Source organism: Galleria mellonella, unplaced genomic scaffold (genome assembly GCF_026898425.1).
Source record: "Galleria mellonella isolate WM207_F2 unplaced genomic scaffold, CSIRO_AGI_GalMel_v1 utg789, whole genome shotgun sequence".
NCBI classification, from domain to species: domain Eukaryota; kingdom Metazoa; phylum Arthropoda; class Insecta; order Lepidoptera; family Pyralidae; genus Galleria; species Galleria mellonella.
Genome location: NW_026442155.1, coordinates 125,481 through 145,982, shown reverse-complemented (window position 1 = coordinate 145,982; position 20,502 = coordinate 125,481). Strand labels below are relative to the sequence as shown.

The 20,502-nt window shown below is 36.6% G+C and overlaps 1 protein-coding gene across 2 annotated transcripts in view; it reads right to left on the bottom strand.

The window, feature by feature from the left end:
* LOC116413350 (nucleoredoxin-like) overlaps nucleotides 1-20,502 on the bottom strand; it is a 67,538-nt gene that overhangs the window by 17,301 nt on the left and 29,735 nt on the right. The window lies entirely within an intron of this gene.

The following is a 20,502-nucleotide window of genomic DNA, read 5'->3' as shown; positions in this document are numbered from 1 at the left end:
TGAAATATTTGTTACGCCTATCTCCCATTGGGGTAAATAAAAATAATAGAACGCCAAATTTTTTTTTTTTTTATACCACAGGTGGCAAACAAGCATACGGCCCACCAGATGGTAAGCGGTTACCGTAGCCCATGAACGCCTGCAATACCAGAGGTATTACGCGCGCGTTGCCGACCCTGAAGAAACCTCTTTACCCCCCTTTTGAAGAACCCCATGCTGTAGTCTCTCGGGTCTGTTTGAATTAAACCAAATGCTTTAATTCAAACAGACCTCTTTCGTTTTTACCAATCTATTAATACCAAAGGCATAGTATTATTATAAGTACGTTTATAATCCAAGATTTATAGACGCTCGCCGGTTACGGGTAGTTTAATTTGGCCCTTCTTCAGCACGTCGCCTATTTGGTCGACATACGTCCGTCTAGGGCGGCCCCCCGCCGACTTCTCCATTCATTCGTGCTCGATAAATCTTTTTCGCAATTTTTCTTTCATCCATCCTCTCTAAGTGGCCAAACCCATGTTATAATTAAATATAATTATAACATTATTTATTTAACTCTTTATTGCACCAGAATGAAAGATAAATAATGACATATAAACAATTCAAGTGAAATACAGTAGCATGGAGTACTGATTAAAATATATACATAAAGGTACAAAAGGTCTTATCGTTGGGGCAATCTCTTATGGATAACCTATTTACATTATATATATACATTATAAACATAAATGAATGGTTTTCAGTCATTTTACCATAATTTTTCAAGTCTGTAATATAGTGAAAAAGTCTGTGTAAGAAAAGAAAAAGCCGAATTTATACTTTTTTTTTTATACAACTTAGAATGGCAAACAAGCTGACGGCCCACCTGATGGAAAGTGGTAACCGTCGCCTATAAACATGAGCAGTACCATGGACATTACAGAGTATACTGTTTCGCCCATGATACCCCCCATGCGTTGCCATTCCTGAGGACTCAGGTGTTATTCCCCTGTACCCTGTAAATTCACGCCATATCCCACCCTTCAAACTGAAACACAGCCATGCAAACACAACTGCTTCACGGTAGAAACACGAATGGGACAGAGGTACCCAAGCAATCGACTTTTGTACAAAGTCTCCCTCTGGTGGTACTTGATAATAAACGCCTGGTTAATGTAATAATTGTGGACTATATAAAAAACAATCGAATATATACAGACTGTCATTGGTAGTGGACAGAATCCGTACTAGGATACCCTGTGTCACGGTATTCTGGCCCCACGCTCGGCCGCTGGCTATACAAACAACAGATAAGTAGACTATATTGTTAAAAGTAATTATAAAAGTCTAAAAATAATATAAAAGGCAAGGGGGGAAAGGATTCTTAGCAATGGAGTCTGACAGCTCCATTGCTAGCAATATGCCTTATTAAGTCGACCTCCACGTGGTTCCCCCTGGAAAACATCGTGAACAATTCTTGTTGTATTCGTCACGATGGGCTAACTGACCTACTTCATCCTAATCTATCATCCTTCACTGGTGCCCCGCCGGTGTATACCGATAGCGTGGGTGGGGTTACCATTCCATTATCATCCATTTAAAAATAAATATATATATATAAAAGGCACAATATTCCAAAATCAGGTACATAATTCCAATAACAAACACAATGTCCTTAATGCTCCTTTCAATTCCAATGCAGCAACACCCAAAGTGGTGTTGCTGGAAGAGAACTCTATCAGAGTTAAGCTCGCCTTTGTACATTTGATTACCTCTGTCATATTTTTATAACTAACGTGTACAATAAAGTATTAAATAAATAAATAAATGTCCAAGATGAACTGACTGTATGGTTTGCAGAAAACATTATTTTTTTTCAAAGCACTGCGTTTTTAAATATTTTGAGACTTTATGTTTGCCATAGGTAATATTTCTCCTTTATATGGGTAAATCAGTACTTAGATGAAGGATATGAGTAAATTATTATAATAAATACATAAACATACTTATTAATCCATCAACGAAAACTAACTACAAGTAAGAAATTATAAGGAATCGAGTTCAATCACCCCAACAAATTTGTATGCTGGTCGCGTTACCTTCACCAATAACATCGGAACTCTAATTAAAAGGGACGCGACCGTATATCTAACATGAATCACTATTTAATAACATTCCGAGTGCGGCTCAGTCGTCGTTAGGCTGAGTAATTTTTGTCCTTTGCCCCGCCGCGTGGAAAGTATTAAAAGGTCCGCTGACATCCCGCCAGAATATTGCGATTGTCATCGGAGTCAATCGTTAACTTCGTGTCTGATTGAGCTGCGGTCAGATGAGGCGAGCGAATTGATTTTTTTTTAAATTTTCATCGTTCTTGGTGATGATATATTTGTGCCGAGTTTATATATTGATAGTTTTAAATTAATTATATATAATTATATATATATACATAGGTGTTATCTTGCGGAAGTCTATATCACTGGTTTTTTAGTTAGAATTATTATGTTTAATTCCGCTACCATTAAATATGTGTGCGACTGTCGAAGATTGATTACTATTACCATTATTTATTTACTATTACCAGAAGTTCCACAACCGTATTAGCTATCAATCTCCGACCGTCATTCCATCCAAGCACGTTTTTATATTTGTTACTTCATCTAACAACATGCAGTAACAAATATAATAAAAATAAAAAATACAACGTCCAACCAAGTTCAACCAGCGGGTCTACTATAAAATGAAATTCTGAAATTAAGGACTCAATTTTGTGTTTTTGTTTATACCAAAATCGGACCAATAAATGGAGTTTAACATTTCGTTTGTCATACATCCTATCGTAAAAGTCCAAAGGAACAATATTTTAACATTTTTAATATTTTCAAACGGCATGTATTATGTAATTTTAACATCAAATTTCTTTTTCGTTTAGCTCCGAAATTTCGGAAAACGTTTCATGGTAGGCCCTCAGTAACTGTGTCAACAGCGAATGTATATACTTACAGATATACATTCAGATAAAATTTTCCAAATCGCTGTTGACACAGTTACTGAGGGCCTACCATGAAACGTTTTCCGAAATTTCGAGAGATAAACTTCTCCTATAATTTTTTTATCAAAATCAGTTTAGCAATTAATTTTGCAATTTCATAAAATAACATTGGATATTAGACTTTCAACATATTCGTTTATTATTCAGTTATTACATAGATATTGTAACTAAAATATATATTACCCGCTGCAAGTGCTACCGCGGACTTACACAGATCGTTTGTTTGAAGCTTATACTCGTAGTGGAGTGCGCTTTGGAGCTCGCTGCACAAATGCGTCCTCATCAGTTCAGGGGTGATGCTATCGTACACGACTATTGCTTGAAGGTGTCGGCAAACAGGGGATGGAGTGACGGGGATCGATACCAGAGAAGGGGTTTTTTGCGGGGTCCGCGTTTTTGATGCCGAGGTTTAGGTTGCATGTTTTTTTTTTTTAAATAGAATTTATATTTGAGTATATTATAGTGAGTGTAGTTTATTTAAGACATTCTACTAACATTTTAAATGAGAGAATTTGTATTTTTGTACAGTTTTGAATGAAATTGTACGCCAGTTTTGGATTTTCAGTGTTAAGACACTGTTTTTTTTTCTAAATAGATATTTGAGTTATTATGATGTAATTAAGCGAATGTTACATGTTAAACTAATTACACGGTACAGAGGTATAACACCTGAGTCCTCAGGAATGGCAACGCATGGGAGGTTTCAGGAAACAGTATACTCTGTTATGTCCATGGTACTGCTCATGTCTATAGGCGACGGTTACCACTTTCCATCAGGTGGGCTGTCAGCTTGTTTGCCATTCTAAGTTGTATAAAAAAAACTATCATTAGACAAATAAAAAAAAAGTAATTTAAAATAAAAAATTCAATTATCCATTTTATTAGTAATATCATAAAATCTGTTATTTGTATAAACTATAAAGAACAAACTAATACGTCGACATAACAAACATATATACGACGACACGGACACAGTCCCCTGGGTGTCAGCGCAGGACAGGTGTCGTGACATAACAATCCTCCCATATTCCAACTATTCCGCGCGTGTTGGTAGCAACAGCAACTAATATTTTTAAACGATACCACGTACCGCCCGAGGCTCCCCTCGTGACGTCAGTAGACGGCGCGACAGGTAGCCCCTGTCTGCCCCTACCTCACAGTCCCCTGGCTAATGGAAGGGTAGCTAGGGTTGACACACTTGTATTATTGCGCGACTGAATATTTACCATTCGGTTTTAAGCTTTAAATAGATTCTCGTATCCGGTATTGGATTCGAAGGAAATACGTGGGGATTATTGGAAAATAGGTTGTCTATAAAAGAGATATTTTTATCTCTGGTTAGAAAGATAAATGTTCATAAAAAAATGTTTCAGTTGTAGTAGGGTTTTTATCAAATTTATGTTCAATTTAGTAGTTAGGTAGTACAAATAGTAACAAATTAATTTATTAAATAAATAAATTAAACAAATAAATTAATTTAGTCGTACTGTACATAAACATTACTATAATTAAACAAAAAAACAAATTAAAAAGTTTCAGTAAAATAATTGTAGCACTTCAGCTGCCCGCTAACGAAATGCTTTCTAACTGCATTGGGTTGACTGGAAGAGATCTCTGTCAGAGATTTTTTTTTAACAACTTAGTATGGCAAACAAGCTGACGGCCCAAAATGATGGAAAGTGGTAACCGTCGCCTATAATATTAAGCAGTACCATGGACATAACAAAGTATACAATTTCGCCCATGATTAATAATGCGTTGCCATTCCTGAGGACTCAGATGTTAATCCTCTGTACCCTGTAAATTCACGCCATATCCCATCCTTCAAACCAAAACACAGCCATGCAAACACAACTGCTTCACGGTAGAAACACGAATGGGAAAGTAATTAATTTTTGTACAAAGTCTCCCTCTGACTATATATATATATATATATATATATATATATATATATATATATATATATATATATAAGTGAAATAAAGAATATATGAATAAAATGTGGTGACAAAAAATATAAATACGAAAAAAGCGAGGGATGGACAGCAGCGTCCCTCTTAAAACATCTTCAAAGACTACCTGCGGTTGCTAATCCGACTGCCAAGCGTGGCAACTACTGGCAAAGGGGTATGGGTGAGGCATATGTTCAGCAGTGGACAGTTAACGGCTGGTAAGGTGATGATGATTATATTTATAACTAGCGGCCCGTCCCGGCGTCGCACAGGTGGACATTTTTACATTTTAAAAAGTGGCCATTAAGGCTGCACACGCGACGGAAGCTTAAAAATGGAGTAACCTCTCCCGTTTTCCCAACATTTCCCTTCACTGCTCTGCTCCTATTGATCGTAGCGTGATGAAAAGTATACTATAACCCGCCCAGGAGTATAAAGAATAATTGTATCAAGTTTTGTTAAAATCCGTCGAGTAGTTTTTGTTTCTATAACGAACATACAGACAGACAGACAAAAATTTTACTGATTGCATTTTTGGCATCAGTACCGATCACTAAACACCCCCTGATAGTTATTTTGGAAATATATTTCATGTACAGAATTGACCTCTCTACAGATTTATTATAAGTATAGATTGTGTAGTTAGTAACTATATATGGTAACGCTTTATTTTATCACTATTCTCATCTGCACGTGTGTTACTACTGTAACAAGAGTACACTGCAACCCTAGCACGTGGATGTGGGCCCTTAGGGACGAAATCAATAGCAACTTACATCCCACAATGATATCAAGTTTCAGTATCTTTGGAGAATGACAAGTGCAATTTATTTGCAATTAAAAAAAAAAAAAAAGAATTGAATGGATGTTTTACGACGAAAGAAAATTGAATTGAATATTTATTTATATTGTATATATTTATTTACCAGTGAGAGATTTTGTACAAAAGTCATTAGCTTAGGCACCTCTGTCCCATTCGTGTTTCTATCGTGAAGCAGTTGTGTTTGCATGGCTGTGTTTCGGTTTGAAGGGTGGGATATGGCGTGAATTTACAGGGTACAGAGGAATAACACCTGAGTCCTCAGGAATGGCAACGCATGGGGAGTATCATGGGCGAAATAATATACTCTATTATGTCCATGGTACTGTTCATGTCTATGGTATAGGCGACGGTTACCACTTTCCATCAGGTGGGTCGTCAGTTTTTTTGTCATTCTAAATTGCATAAAATATATATATATATATATATATATATATATATATATATATATATATATATATATATATATATATATTTTATTTGGGAAACACAATAGATAACAATAAAAAATATACATAATAATTTTAGATATAGGAATCATAAGACAAGATTGATACCCTAAAATGTTTTAACACAACATCATCGAGATGCAGTTTAAGTTAACAATGATAACTATTAAAAATTACTGAAAGAATTGAACCGTTCTTAAATAGATTTGACAGAAATAAAAGTAAGATTTGACTTTTTTCCAATTCTTTTCATTTAAGAGTTTCCTCTTGTCGGTACAACTAATTCATGTATCTTCTTTCAACTTTTTTCTATATTATAATTAATAGAATTAAATCCAAATCCGATTGGGGGAAGGGATTGTTAGCAATGGAGTTTGACAGCCCCATTGCTAGCAATATGCCCTATCAGGTCAACCTCCACGTGGTTCCCCCTGAAAACCATCGTGAACAATTCTCGTCGAATTCGTCACGATGGGCTAACTGGCCTACTTCATCCTCATTTATCATCCATCACTGGTACCTCGCTAGTGTATACCGGTAGCACATGCGGGGTAACCATTCCATTAGCACTCATTAAAAAAAAAACCAAATCCGAATGGGGAAGAAAGGTTCTTGAGTGGCAACACCGTACGGGCAAACGCAGTGCAGTTCGACTCCCCACTAGATGGAGTGATGACCTCAAATGCATTGCAGGGATTTAGTGGATGCAGGTGGCTCAGGACCGTTGCTTATGGCAGTCTATGGAGGAGGCCTATGTCCAGCAGTGGACGAATAATGGCTAAATTTATGATGATGTTATTCAAAACAATGCAATGGTTAAACAAATTAAAAAGAAAAAATCTGAATACAGGGTAAATAAATAAATTTAAAACGTAAATATCATTCTACTACGTTTTAAAATATTTTTCTCTTGTTGACTGAAAGCTTTTTACAATTAAATGAAACAGCTACAGACAGAAAGGGACAAAGTGTAAATATTTGTAAGGTCACATCTCTGGAGGAAGCCCTTTTGAGGTAAAGACTGTTTGTTACCTCATTTGTTCAGTCTACATTTATATTTTTTCTTTGACTATGTTAAACTTTTTATATACTTTAATTAATAGTAGCCAGAAGCTGAGAATTTATTTATGAATGTTCATTCGGTTATTAAAAAACATTTTTGTCCTCAATCTAATGTTATAAAAGGGAATTTATTTTTTGTTCATAAAAAAAAAAAAAAACTATCAGCTATAGATAACCTCCCATTTACTAACAATCCCTTCTTCCCTCTCTTATCTATGGGTTTTTTTTTAATGGATGATAATGGAATGGTAACCCCACCCGCGCTATCGGTATACACCAGCGGAGTACCAGTGAAGGATGATAGGTGAGTATGAAGCAGGTCAGTTAGCCCATCGTGACGAATTCAACAAGAATTGTTCACGATGGTTTCCAGGGGGAACCACTTGGAGGTCGACCTAATAGGGCATACTGCTAGCAATGGGGCTGTCAAACTCCATTGCTAACAGTCCCTTCCCCCTGTAATCATATATTGGAAATAAAGCCATAAATAATATTGAAATTATCGAATAATGGATGATTTTTTTATGTATGTATTTATAGTATGTATATATATATATATTTATTTAATATATTATGTGTATGTTTATATTATATGAATTTATTAAATATTGCTTAATTTTTTTCTCTATTAAAAAATGCATCGCCTACGTACTTCTTACTTTGCCCAATAGTTGACTGGTAGAGAACAGCGTCCGGTGTTAAGTCCGCCAAATGTACATAGAATTTTACTGTGCATTAAAGTTTAAATAAATAAATGATGATGAAATAGTAAATTATACATTATAGCTTCTATTGACACAAAATTAATATGTAACCAATACGCAAGTGAATTCCAAGAATAATTGAAATCTGCTCGGAACTGGTGCAGATATCGCGTAATATGGCCTCGAAAAAAAACAGACGAGTTGAAAATGTCTTTCTTTTGTAAGTCGTTTAAATATACCACATATTCCACGAGATGTTTCTCGCAATATCTCTCTGTACATTAACCGCGTTCCCCCAACTTTATTCGGATAAAGAAAAAAGATATTTTTTACATAAAAGCGGAATGCGTAATGAACTCTGTCAAAAGGATAGTCCGCGATTTTGCACAACCAACTCTTACCAGAGGGAGACTTTGTACAAAAGTCGTTTGCTTGGGCACCTCTGTCCCATTCGTGTTTCAACCGTGAAGCAGTTGTGTTTGTATGGCTGTGTTTCGGTTTAGCGTGAATTTACAGGGTACAGAGGAATAACACCCGAGTCCTCAGGAATGGCAATGCCTGGGGGGGTATCATGGGCGAAACAGTATACTCTGTTATGTCCATGGTACTGCTCATGTCTATAGGCGACGATTACCACTTTCCATCAGGTGGGCGGTTAGCTTGTTTGCCATTCTAAGTTGTATAAAAAAAAAAACTCCAAACGTTCTAGAATTTATATAGTTCTAAAATATGTAAAGAAAATATTTCGTTATTTTCAAATGATTTTTTTTTAATAAATGATATTGGAATGTTAACCCTGCCTAGGTTAATGGTATACGCTGACGAGGCACCAGTGAGGGATGATAGGTGAGAATAAAAGCAGGTCAGTTGGCCCATCGTGATAAATACATAAGGGATAGATCAAAACGGTTTCCAGGAGGAACCGCGTGGAGGTCGGCCTGATAGAGTACATTGCTAGCAATGGGGCAGCTAGTCCTATTACTAACAATCCCTCCTCCCCCTTTTTTAATGATGGTAACAGACAAGACGAAGATATGCTCAAGTTGAGTTTCCTTACAGCAAATGCTATATTCCTCTCATTTGTATAGTATATTAAATTTGAAATTTGAATGAATCTATCGATAGAATCGTTGTCGCTAGCGAGTCCGTGTGGTAGAATGAGATGGTGACATCTGATGTCTTGTTTTTTCTCATGTGAGCGCTAATCGAAACGATTCTATTATTAGAAAGTACATATGTACATGGATGCAAATTTCTCAGGAAATTCAGTATAGTTTATTTGGCAGTCTATTAGGGAAGTATATTTTGAATAGTGGTCAACAAGGACTTATAAATCTTAAAAGATGATACTGAGCGGTGCAATATAGTTGGAACTGCTATCTGGAAATTCCAAGACCAAGTCTAAATGTTAAAATCATAGAAACACGCAGGCCTTAATCTATAGATTAAAAATGGTTGAAATTTGTAAAAAGTTATCGACATATAAAACAACTACAGAGTTGTTTTATAAAAAAATAAAAAATAAAAGCCAAGATGTTGTAAGAATAAATAATCGATTAAATAAATCAAGTGAGCCGAGCGAAATTTATTTCAAACGTAAGTTTTATTCTTTTATTTATGGCTGCATATAATAGAAAAAGTTTTATTTGTCAAGAATGTTATATTGCTTTTGGTCAAAGATAGAGAAAGTCAACTTACTTTACGTTTTTGGTGGATTAGATTAAGAATAGTACTTGTGGTCATAATCTGCGATCCTAATATGTAAGGAATGAATAAAAATAGTAAAAAAAAAGTTATATGTATCTATAAAGCAGAAATAATTGTCTCTAAAACGTTAACTTCCTTTTTACAATTACATTTTTATTTGCGAAAAAAAAGTGACTAGAAATAATTTATTCTAAATTTAAATTTTACGCGGTAATTTTTTGTACCTAAATATTTTACTGGGAAATTCGTAGCGTGCATTAAAAAATTGCCCCAGACAAATGAAAAACAAAGATGCAGGAATCACAATAGATGCTCAAGCCCACGGCTCGTGGTTGCGGGTAGAGGATATACGGGTATTGCGGGAATCTTAAAGAACAATAGCTAGAGGGGCCATTAAGTTTGAGTGCGTAGGAGGAAACCGTGTAGTTATTTTTGTGTTATGAACGCAATAAAGACTGTTTATATTTCATTCTCACTTGAAACTGTCACAGCGTCGTCATAAACTCGGCAAGTGTCTACATGTTTCAATTTACATTTGAGATAGGCTGTTTTCCCTGGGACCAAACATTGCTATTAGCATTCTGATTATCATGTTAGGTCCATATTATCTAAACTAATATTATAAAAAGGAAAGACTTTGGAATGGATAAATTTAGATATATATGTTATGCATATAGGTCTTGTCGTGTGGTCCCAGGATAGAATAGGTCACCCCTTCCTTTCCCGTGGATGTCGTAAGTGGCGACTAAAGGAGGGCGAGGGATGAGTAGCAGCGTCCTTCTTAAAACATCTCCAAAGCCTAACTGCGGTTATCAATCCACCTGCTAAGCGTGGCAACTACTGGCAAAACCTCCTTAGGAGAAGACTTATTTTTTTTTGATGGGTGAAAATGAAATAGTAACCCCGCCTGCGCTAACGGGATACGCTGGCAGAGCACCAGTGAAGGGTGATAGATGAGAATGAAAACAGGCCGTTATATCATGATGAATTCATCAGGAATTAACCATGATAGTTTCCAGGGGGAACCGCGAGTACTATTTTCCTGTCGACCTGGTTGGTATATATTGCTAGTATATATTCTCAGTCTTCATCACTAACAATAAGTTTTTCCCTAGAAGATATGTTCAGCAGTGGACAGTGATGATAAAGGCTGGTATGATGGTGATATGTAAATAGAGACTTAGATACAAACTGTAAATTTTAGCTGTTATATTAAAAAATAAAAAAATACTTAATTGATTAAAAAAAAAAACTTTGACCTATAGAAAGCTATATATTTAGCGGCCAACGTGGGTTGTAGATTATCGTATAGAAAGAGTGTCTCCATACAAATGCTTCGAAAAAAGCGGGTCAACTTTTTCATACAATTTTGCGTGATAAATAGTTATGTTTCCTTTATAACTTCTTTATTTATTTTGTTTTATAATTTCTGCATCTTTTTAATGCGTAAAACTCATTTTATTTATTAAATAATTAAATACAGATACGTCAAGATACATTGTGTGTGTTTGCGTAAGTATATAGAAAACTGAAAAAACAACGATTCAGCAAATTTGACAAAAACTTGACCTGTTTTTAAGGTTCGACGCTCTATCTATGTAATCTAAGGTTGTATTTTATTAAAAATATTAGAGATCTTTATAGTAATTACTTAATTAAATAATTAATCAGTGAATTTACTGGGTACAGAGGAATAACATCTGAGTCCTTAGGAATGGCAACGCATGGGGGGTATCATGGGCGAAACAGTACACTCTGTTATGTCCATGGTACTGCTCATGTCTATAGGCGACGGTTACCACTTTCCATCTGGTGGGCCGTCAACTTGTTTGCCATTCTAAGTTGTATAAAAAAAAATTAATACTAATTACATGTACGAAGGCGGGGCGAGGCGCTAGTAAGTGATATATCGATTTAGAATCCCTTACTTCATGCGTGTGCTTAATTAATAAATTCCTAAGGCTGATGGCCCAAAGGCAGTTTGGTTTTTAATTTATCAAATACGTTACGTACTTTTTGAGTTTACTTTTTAAGGATCAGGAAAATGATTTCACTGGGGGAAATGGATTGTTAGTAATGGAGACTGAGAATCCCATTGCTAGCAATATACCCAACCAGGTCGACCTCCTCGCGCTTCTCCCTGAAAACTATCATGGTTAATTCCTGATGAATTCATCATGATGGACTAACTGGCCTGTTTTCATTCTCATCTATCACCCTTCACTGGTGCTCCGCTAGCGTATCCCGTTAGCGCAGGCGGGGTTACCATAAAATTTTCACCCATAAAAAAAATCATTTCACTGATCCGTTATAAAATTCAAATCAGTGTCAACTCGATGGACGCTGTCCAATTTGACATCGCGTCGTTTAAGATGAACGTAAGTAGCTTTCAATATTCGTTGACAGATCTTAAGTTAGTTAATTTAAAGCTTTAGCGTTGTTGACACATATTTTAAATACAGTATCGGAATTTAGGTTTAAAAAACTGTCGTTTCGACGTGGATTGCACCACGTCGTGGTCACGTCAGTTTTGTCGTGGTAAAACATCTTAATCATCAATCATCAGTAATTACTTAATTAAATAATTAATCAGTGAATTTACTGGGCACAGAGGAATAACACCTGAATCCTTAGGAATGGCAACGGATGTGGGGTATCATGGGCGAAACAGTATACTCTGTTATGTCCATGGTACTGCTCATGTCTATAGGCGAATTCGGTTACCACTTTCCATCAGGTGGGCCGTCAGCTTGTTTGCCATTCTAAGTTGTATAAAAAAAAGGTAAAAAAAAAGGTAAAAGCTAGTGTAATTTAAAACATTAGTATGACTCCTCAGTACCATCTACTTTCAAATTATGAGAGATACGCACACTCGTTTTGACTCCCCCGTGGCTGCGACATTGTAAATAACAAGAGATAGCATAAAATATGAGATATTTTACTTTGTAAATACATATTTCACTCATTGCTACGTGAAAACATTGATTATTTGATATCGTCGACGTACACGAAAATGGGTAAAATTGCTGAGCAATAAGACCGCATTTTGTACTACACTATACTTATTGTAAATTGTTCAACAAATCCTGTAATGTTGGTGGAAGATAGAGCGATTCAAGAGGAAGGTTTATATGTATAATACATGCATAATATAGTAGAAGAACACTGATAATTTTAGAGGTTTCTAATGTGACGTGATGTACTCGTAATGTGCACCCGTGCGAAGCCGGGGCGGGCAAAAATTTTGTATGAAAATAAAAGGCTTGCATATTTGCGCGGGAATTTAATATCGTCAAATGGGGAAACAGTGACGCCAGCCCCATAATAATTGCTACATCGTTTTCGTCTTAATTTAATTGTGCCCACCGTACCGCGTGCGCGTTATAAATCCTTTTTTTTTATAATTTTTCATTTCAATAAAAAGGGAAAAGGTGTTGAAATTTAAAATATACTGCCTCGCTGCACGATCCTGGCTCTTTAACTTTTGTGTTTGATTTTAAAATTCAAATTTTTAATCAACTTTATTCAAATGGTCTTGTTTACAAGCGCTTATAAATCGTCATTATTTTAAATCTATTGCAGGGTTTGGAATGTTGTTATCCGTTGATAAGAGTTCGCAAGAAATTTGACAGTTACTCTTTTAAATCTCTGTTAATACATACACACACACACACACACACACACGCACACGCACACGCACACGCACACGCACACGCACACGCATAATATATATGTATATATTAAAGTTATCATATTTGTTGTCTATTGTTTCTAAATTCAAATTTCGCAGTGCAAAGGGTAATTTGATGTTACAATATTTACCAGTGTACCATATCTTACCAGACTAGAACAGCGTCCCTTTTAAAATATTACCAAAGTCTAATTGCAGTTGCCAATCTGTCTGCCAAGCGTGGCAATTACTGGCATAACTCCTCAAGGGGGAGGCTTATGTTCAACAGTGGACAGTTAAGGCTGATTCTTAATTTTTTTTTCTTTAATCCCTGTGTGGGTGTAGTCGCATATTTCTGTAAAATAAAGTTTCTTTCTTTCATATGATGACGATGACGATGATCAACCATGTATAGAAGTACTATATATCGAGTTACACAATGTTATTATATTAGTAAGATAAAGAAATGACTGGTCGACATAACACGGGCGGATGTATCCTGTCGAAAGTTTTTCCATGAAATGACAGAGCTTCGGTTAGTTGGAGCGGATATCATGTTCACGGACCGAACATAACATATAGTAATTTGTCAGAACGCTTCTGACAAATTAAGTTCCTAACGAAGACAGATCTGCACTTCGATTTGTATATCAATATTTAAGAGATGCTTATTTTTAGATGAAGAAGGCCAAGTACTCTTTCGGGTACCTGGCTAAGCTGTAGGTAGGTTCGACTGCAAAAACTGATACTTCTTTATGTAACCGACTCCAAAAAGAAGAGATTGCAGATCTGAATTTTATTTTTTATTTTTTTTATTTTTATACAGCTTAGAATGGCAAACAAGCTGACGGTCCATCTGATGGAAAGTGGTAACCGTCGTCTATAGACATGAGCAGTACCATGGACATAACAGAGTATACTGTTTCACCCATGATACCCCCATGCGTTGCCATTCCTGGGGATTCAGGTGTTATTCCTCTGTACCCAGTAAATTCACGCCATATCCCACCCTTCAAACCGAAACACAGCCATGCAAACACAACTGCTTCACGGTTGAAACACGAATGGGAGTATATGTATTAATATATTATATTAATTTCAACTTGATATCTCCACGCGTTCCTATGAAAAAAGGGTCTTGACAGACGGACGTACGGACAACGAGGTGATCTTATAAGGGTTCCGTTTATTTATTTGGAGGTACGGATCACTAAAACAGAATCCCTAATATGGTTATATAATCTAAAACGGGAGGAGGTCGTTAAGACAAATTGGATACGTCTCGTTTGCATTCGGCGGCCGCCCGCCGAGGATCGATCGGCGCTTTGTTTTTCTTTCGAACCCGCCGGCCGATGCGAGACTGTAGGGCAGGGGTTCCCAAACTTATTTTGTCTACTGCCCAAGACACCACGCCGGCGAAAACAGACCATCAGTGCATGCTGGCTGCAAACCCAGCGACCCGGAGGTCGTCGCCTCCAGAGTAGAATCCGGGGTAATGGGGTACGCCCCGAGGCCCCTACCTCGCCCGCTCACACATCATCCGGCGGGCAAAGAGAAGAACGTGTTGTTGTTGTTGATCTACTGCCCACTTTGAGAATAAATTATTTTTTCGTGCCTCCATTTTTTCACCTACTTAAAAACCACTATTATTTCAAATTAATCAATTATTGTGAGCTATATTAGTGGAGATTAAACATTAATTCTCTGTCTCTACACAACGCCCCCATTTTTTTTTCTGGGTCTCTTACAGCCCCCTTTAAGCCTGCAGCGCCCACAAGGGGCGTTATCGCCCACTTTGGGAAAGGCTGCTGTAGGGACTACGGACTACGGCAGACTTGCGAAGGAAATGCCGCTAATACTGTTGGATTTAACGTGAGCAAAGGGACTTTTTTTTTAATGGATGATAATGGAATGGTATCCCCACCCGTGCTATCGGTATACACCGGCGGGGCACCAGTGAAGAATGATAGGTGAGGATGAAGTAGGTCAGTTAGCCCATCGTGACGAATTCAACAAGAATTGTTCACGATGGTTTCCAGAGGGAACCACGTGGAGGTCGACCTAATAAGGTATATTGCTAGCAATGGGGCTGTCAAACTCCATTGCTAACAATCCTTTTCCCCCTTTTTTTTCTAGGTCTCTTACAGTCCCCCTTTAGGCCCGCAGCGCCCACAAGGAATAATGCCCATTATTGCTCATTTTGGGAAAGGCCGCTGTAGGGACTACGGACTACGGCGGACTTGCGAAGGAAATGCCGCTAATACTGTTGGATTTAACGTGAGCAAAGGGACTTTTTATTTTATTTTATGGGTGATAATGAAATAGTATCCCCACCCGCGCTAACGGTATACACCGACAGGGCACCAGTGAAGGATGATAGATGAGGATGAAGCAGATTAGTTGGCCCATCGTGACGAATTCAACAAGAAATGTTTACGATGGTTTCCAGGGGGAACCACGTTTAGGTCGACCTGATAGGGCTAGCAATGGGGCTGTCAAACTCCATTACTAACAATCCCTTTCCCCCCCTGGGCAAATGGACTGTAGACTGGTATGGAAAACACAGTGTATTGGAAAGATAATATAATTATTAAATATACATACAAAATAGAAAGAAAATGAATGCATAAAAATACAAAAAGGTCTGCGGGAAAAAATCTATTATAAGAGATAAGCTTGCCTTTGTACATTACATTTAAAATTATTTGTTCTTAACATTATGTTTGTGTACAATAAAGAATAAAAAAGACGAGAACTTGAGTTAAAAAAATTAATGAGTTGTATCTCTCGGCTTGCCCCGCTTGTATCAGTACATAAAAAATCCTATGTACTAAGTATTTTTTTTTTGGTCGGTGAAAATGGAATGGTAACCCCGCCTGCGCTAACGGGATACGCTGGCGGAGCACCAGTGAAGGGTGATAGATGAGAATGAAAACAGGCCAGTTAGTCCATCATGATGAATTCATCAGGAATTTACCATGATAGTTTCCAGGGGGCACCGCGAGGAGGTCGACCTGGTTGGGTATATTGCTAGCAATGGGATTCTCAGTTTCCATTACTAACAATCCCTTTCCCCTTTACGTAGGATGTATATAATATCATCGTTCCATCATTTCCGCCGTTAACTCTCTACTGTTGAGGGTAGGGATTGTTAGTAATGGGGAGATTAGTCCCCATTCCTATCAATATACCCTATCACGTCAACCTTCACGCGGTTCCCCCTGGAAACTATCGTGACTTCGTTGTTTATCATTTATAATTTATCGTTGAATTCGTCACGATGGGCTAACTGACCTGCCTTTTCATCCTCATCTATCTCCTCTTACTAGTACCCCGCCTATGTATAACGGTAGCGCAGGCGGGGTTACCATGCCATTTTCATCCATTAAAGAAAAAAAACTGCCCACTGCTAAAATATAAGCCTTCCCCATGAGAAGAGTTTTACCAGTAATTGCCACGCTCGGCAACCGCAGTCACGCTTTGATGATGTTTTAAGAGGGACACTGTTCCCCATCCCTCTACCGTCAAGTTCCCTTAGTCGCCTCTTACGACACTAACGGAAAAGGATTACGGAAAAGGATACATTATAAGTTGTTATTTTTTTTACCCATCCCAATAATGAAGTACCGCGTTCGTAATTCACTGTTCATCCCAGAGGTTGACTGGTAGAGAACGATACTAGCATTTAGTCCGCCTTTTGTACCATATTTTATTTTGGTCAATAGAGTCATTTAAATAAATAAATAATAAACTTAGCTTTTTTTATACAACTTAGAACGGCAAACAAGCTGACGGCCCACCTGATGGAAAGTGGTAACCGTCGCCTATATACATGAGCAGTACCATGGACATAACAGAGTATACTGTTTCGCCCATGATACCCCCCATACGTTGCCATTCCGAGGACTCAGGTGTTATTCCTCTGTACCCTGTAAATTCACGCCATATTCCACCCTTCAAACCGAAACACAGCCATGCAAACACAACTGCTTCACGGTAGAACCACGAATGAGGCAGAGGTACCCAAGCAATTGACTTTTGTACAAAGTCTCCCTCTGGTAAATTTTTATGTATTTTTTTTATCATTAATGTTATCTCGCTTTTTATGTATATCTATATATGTTGTAATTTGTGTGCTGTATGTAATGTAAATAAATTATATATCTATCTAATTATATAAAATATAATATATATATATATATATATATATATATATATATATATATATATATATATATATATATATATATATATATATTATTGCATAATTCACATTTCCACTTGTTTACAGGGGCTGTTCTTGCATTAGGGGCTCACCACTGTAATTCATGTTTTTCAATAAATATAACAAATGGGATATAAGAAATTTACCGTACAAAAGAAAGTATATTATAGCACGTGTCTGAATAGAGGTAGATTACAGACAGACAGACGTATAATGGCGGTCTTTATATATTATTTACACATTGTAACAGAGCGTGTTATTTCCAGTTTCTCCAAAGATTTATTTTCTTTGTATTGTATTTTACTTGTGAGATTTCCAAATAATTATATGTTCTTAGTTTATATATATATATATATATATGTATATATATATATATATATATATATACATACATAGAGAACATAGTCTCAAAAACGGGTCACCTTTTTGTCAGCTAATTTGACAAAATTGGCTGACTCCTTTTTTTATCAGTTTCAGGGAGATTTGTCAGTGGTTGCCACGTTTGGCAGTCGGCTTGACAAACGCAGTTAGGTTTTTGAGACAGACGTTTCTGCTCATCACTCGACCACCAAGTTTTCATAGTAGCCTCTTACGACACCCATGGAAAAGGAAAGGGTGGCCTATTCTATGGTGGGAACACCTAGCAATGGTTGGTTACCTCATAATGCACCAATTACTATGAATTTTGGTATACACGCAATAAACGGGATGAAGAATGTTATCGGCTCCTCTTTATCCCGGTCAGTGGATATATCCCACGCCACGTCAAGTCGGTTACACGGACGAAGTCGCGGGTAAAACTAAGAAAAATATGAATTGCCGAATGTAAATGTATCACTTTAAAGCCACTGCACACATTTAGCTAATTCTTTTTCTTTTAGTTGTTTTTGTTATGATAAGGACGAGGTTTGTATGAAAGAAAATGTTCGAAAAATTGTATGGAAAAGTGAAAAATTTAGGTAACAGTGCGAAGCCGGGGTTTACTAATTTTTAAACAGACTTTGTACAAAAGTCAATTGCTTGGGTACTTCTGTCTTATTCGTGTTTCAATCGTGAAGCAGTTGTGTTTGCATGGCTGTGTTTCGGTTTGAAGGGTGGGATATGGCGTGAATTTACAGGGTACAGAGAAATAACACCTGAGTCCTCGGGAATGGTAACGCATGGGGGGTATCATGGGCGAAACAGTATACTCTGTTATGTCCATAGTGCTGCTCATGTCTATAGGCGACGGTTACCACTTTCCATCAGGTGAGCCGTCATCTTGTTTGCCATTCTAAGTTGTATAAAAAAAAAACTTCAGTGTTTCCTCATTTTGAAAGTTCGATAATTATACAGAGAAAGTTAAATTAAGTTTTACTTTGTTTATTTGCTAAATAAATAATGTTAATTAAATTAATTCGTTTCTGCTTGTTTTGTTTCTCTCTAGCGTTATCCATTTGTATTCTGGGTCGTTCCGAAACCTGATGAATGTATGTATGAATGTATCCATTTAATATTGTAGACAGTTCCCGAGGATCTCATAACCTTTTAAACGGCTTCGCAATGCATAGAAATTAAGAGGGTCTGTGGAGGGGAAACTTGGAATGTGTAGTAGTAGTGTAGTAGTGGTGGCGAACATACATTACATAAAAAATGGATTTAGGTACCTATGCATATTAAATGACATAATAGACGAATAATATTATAAATTTATACAAAACACACACACACACACACACGCACGCACGCACGCACGCACGCACACGCACGCACGCACGCACGCACGCACAAACACAAAAATTTAATATATTAACACAATTATAGATATGTTACAAGTTGAATTTGTTGATATGTTAGAAACCTCTTTTTGATCTAATTGATCTTCTGTTTTATTCATGGTAACAATGAGGTCTGGACGCTTGTGGATTAACTCTGCTACTGGAAATTTTCAAACCTCGTTAACTGAAATTTGTTTTCTTAGGTTTTGTCGATGTTAACTCCCATAATTGGAATTTTGTGGCTCAATAACCCTTCTAACTCAGACAAATTATCAGGTTTGGAAAACTTATTTATATTCATTCCACTTTCCTCCGTACTTGCTTAGTTTTTCAGTACTAACTAAGGGTACGTACCTATGGTAAGCGAGCGAATAAAAATGCCGACACGAATGTTTAAATTATTAACAGCCGCTGACAAAATTAAAGTTATTATTGGATAATAGTGGAAATTTTGTAAATGGATAAAATTTTGTATTGTTCTGAAAAATAAAAAAAAAAATAAATAAATAAAAAAACAATAAAATACGTAATTTCTTAATTAATATATCCACTCTTATAAATGGAAAATAAAACATTACATTTCGACCTCTCTTTGTGGGACCCTCGATAAATAAGAGAACTGTCGTTATAAACTTGCCTATTTGGGGAATTGTATAAATGAAAAGCTTCCATAAGAGATAGTGATAAAATACTAAATCCCTTGAGATGTCAGGTATACAGGTTTCATTGTAATTGTAAACCCCAGAGAGACAAAGGAAATACATAAAAATATTATAAAACACTATACTACTCGAACGAAAAGGTGTATTGATAAAATGAATGATTTTTTTCACAACACAGGGGACAATATATTTAATTTTCAATTATATTATAAAACAATCATAAAAATATTATAAAACACTATACTACTCGAACGAAGTAGCAGATAAAAAAATGATTTTTTACATGCGGCTCACCTGATGGTAAGTGACTACCGCCGCCCATGATCACCCACAACACTAACAGCATTGTAGGTGTACTCAGGTATGCTACGGGCCTTTTAAAAAGGAATATGCTCTTTTCTTGAAGGTTATGTTGTCGTATCGGTTCGGAAATACTGCTGCTGGAAGTTGATTCCAAAGAGTGGTT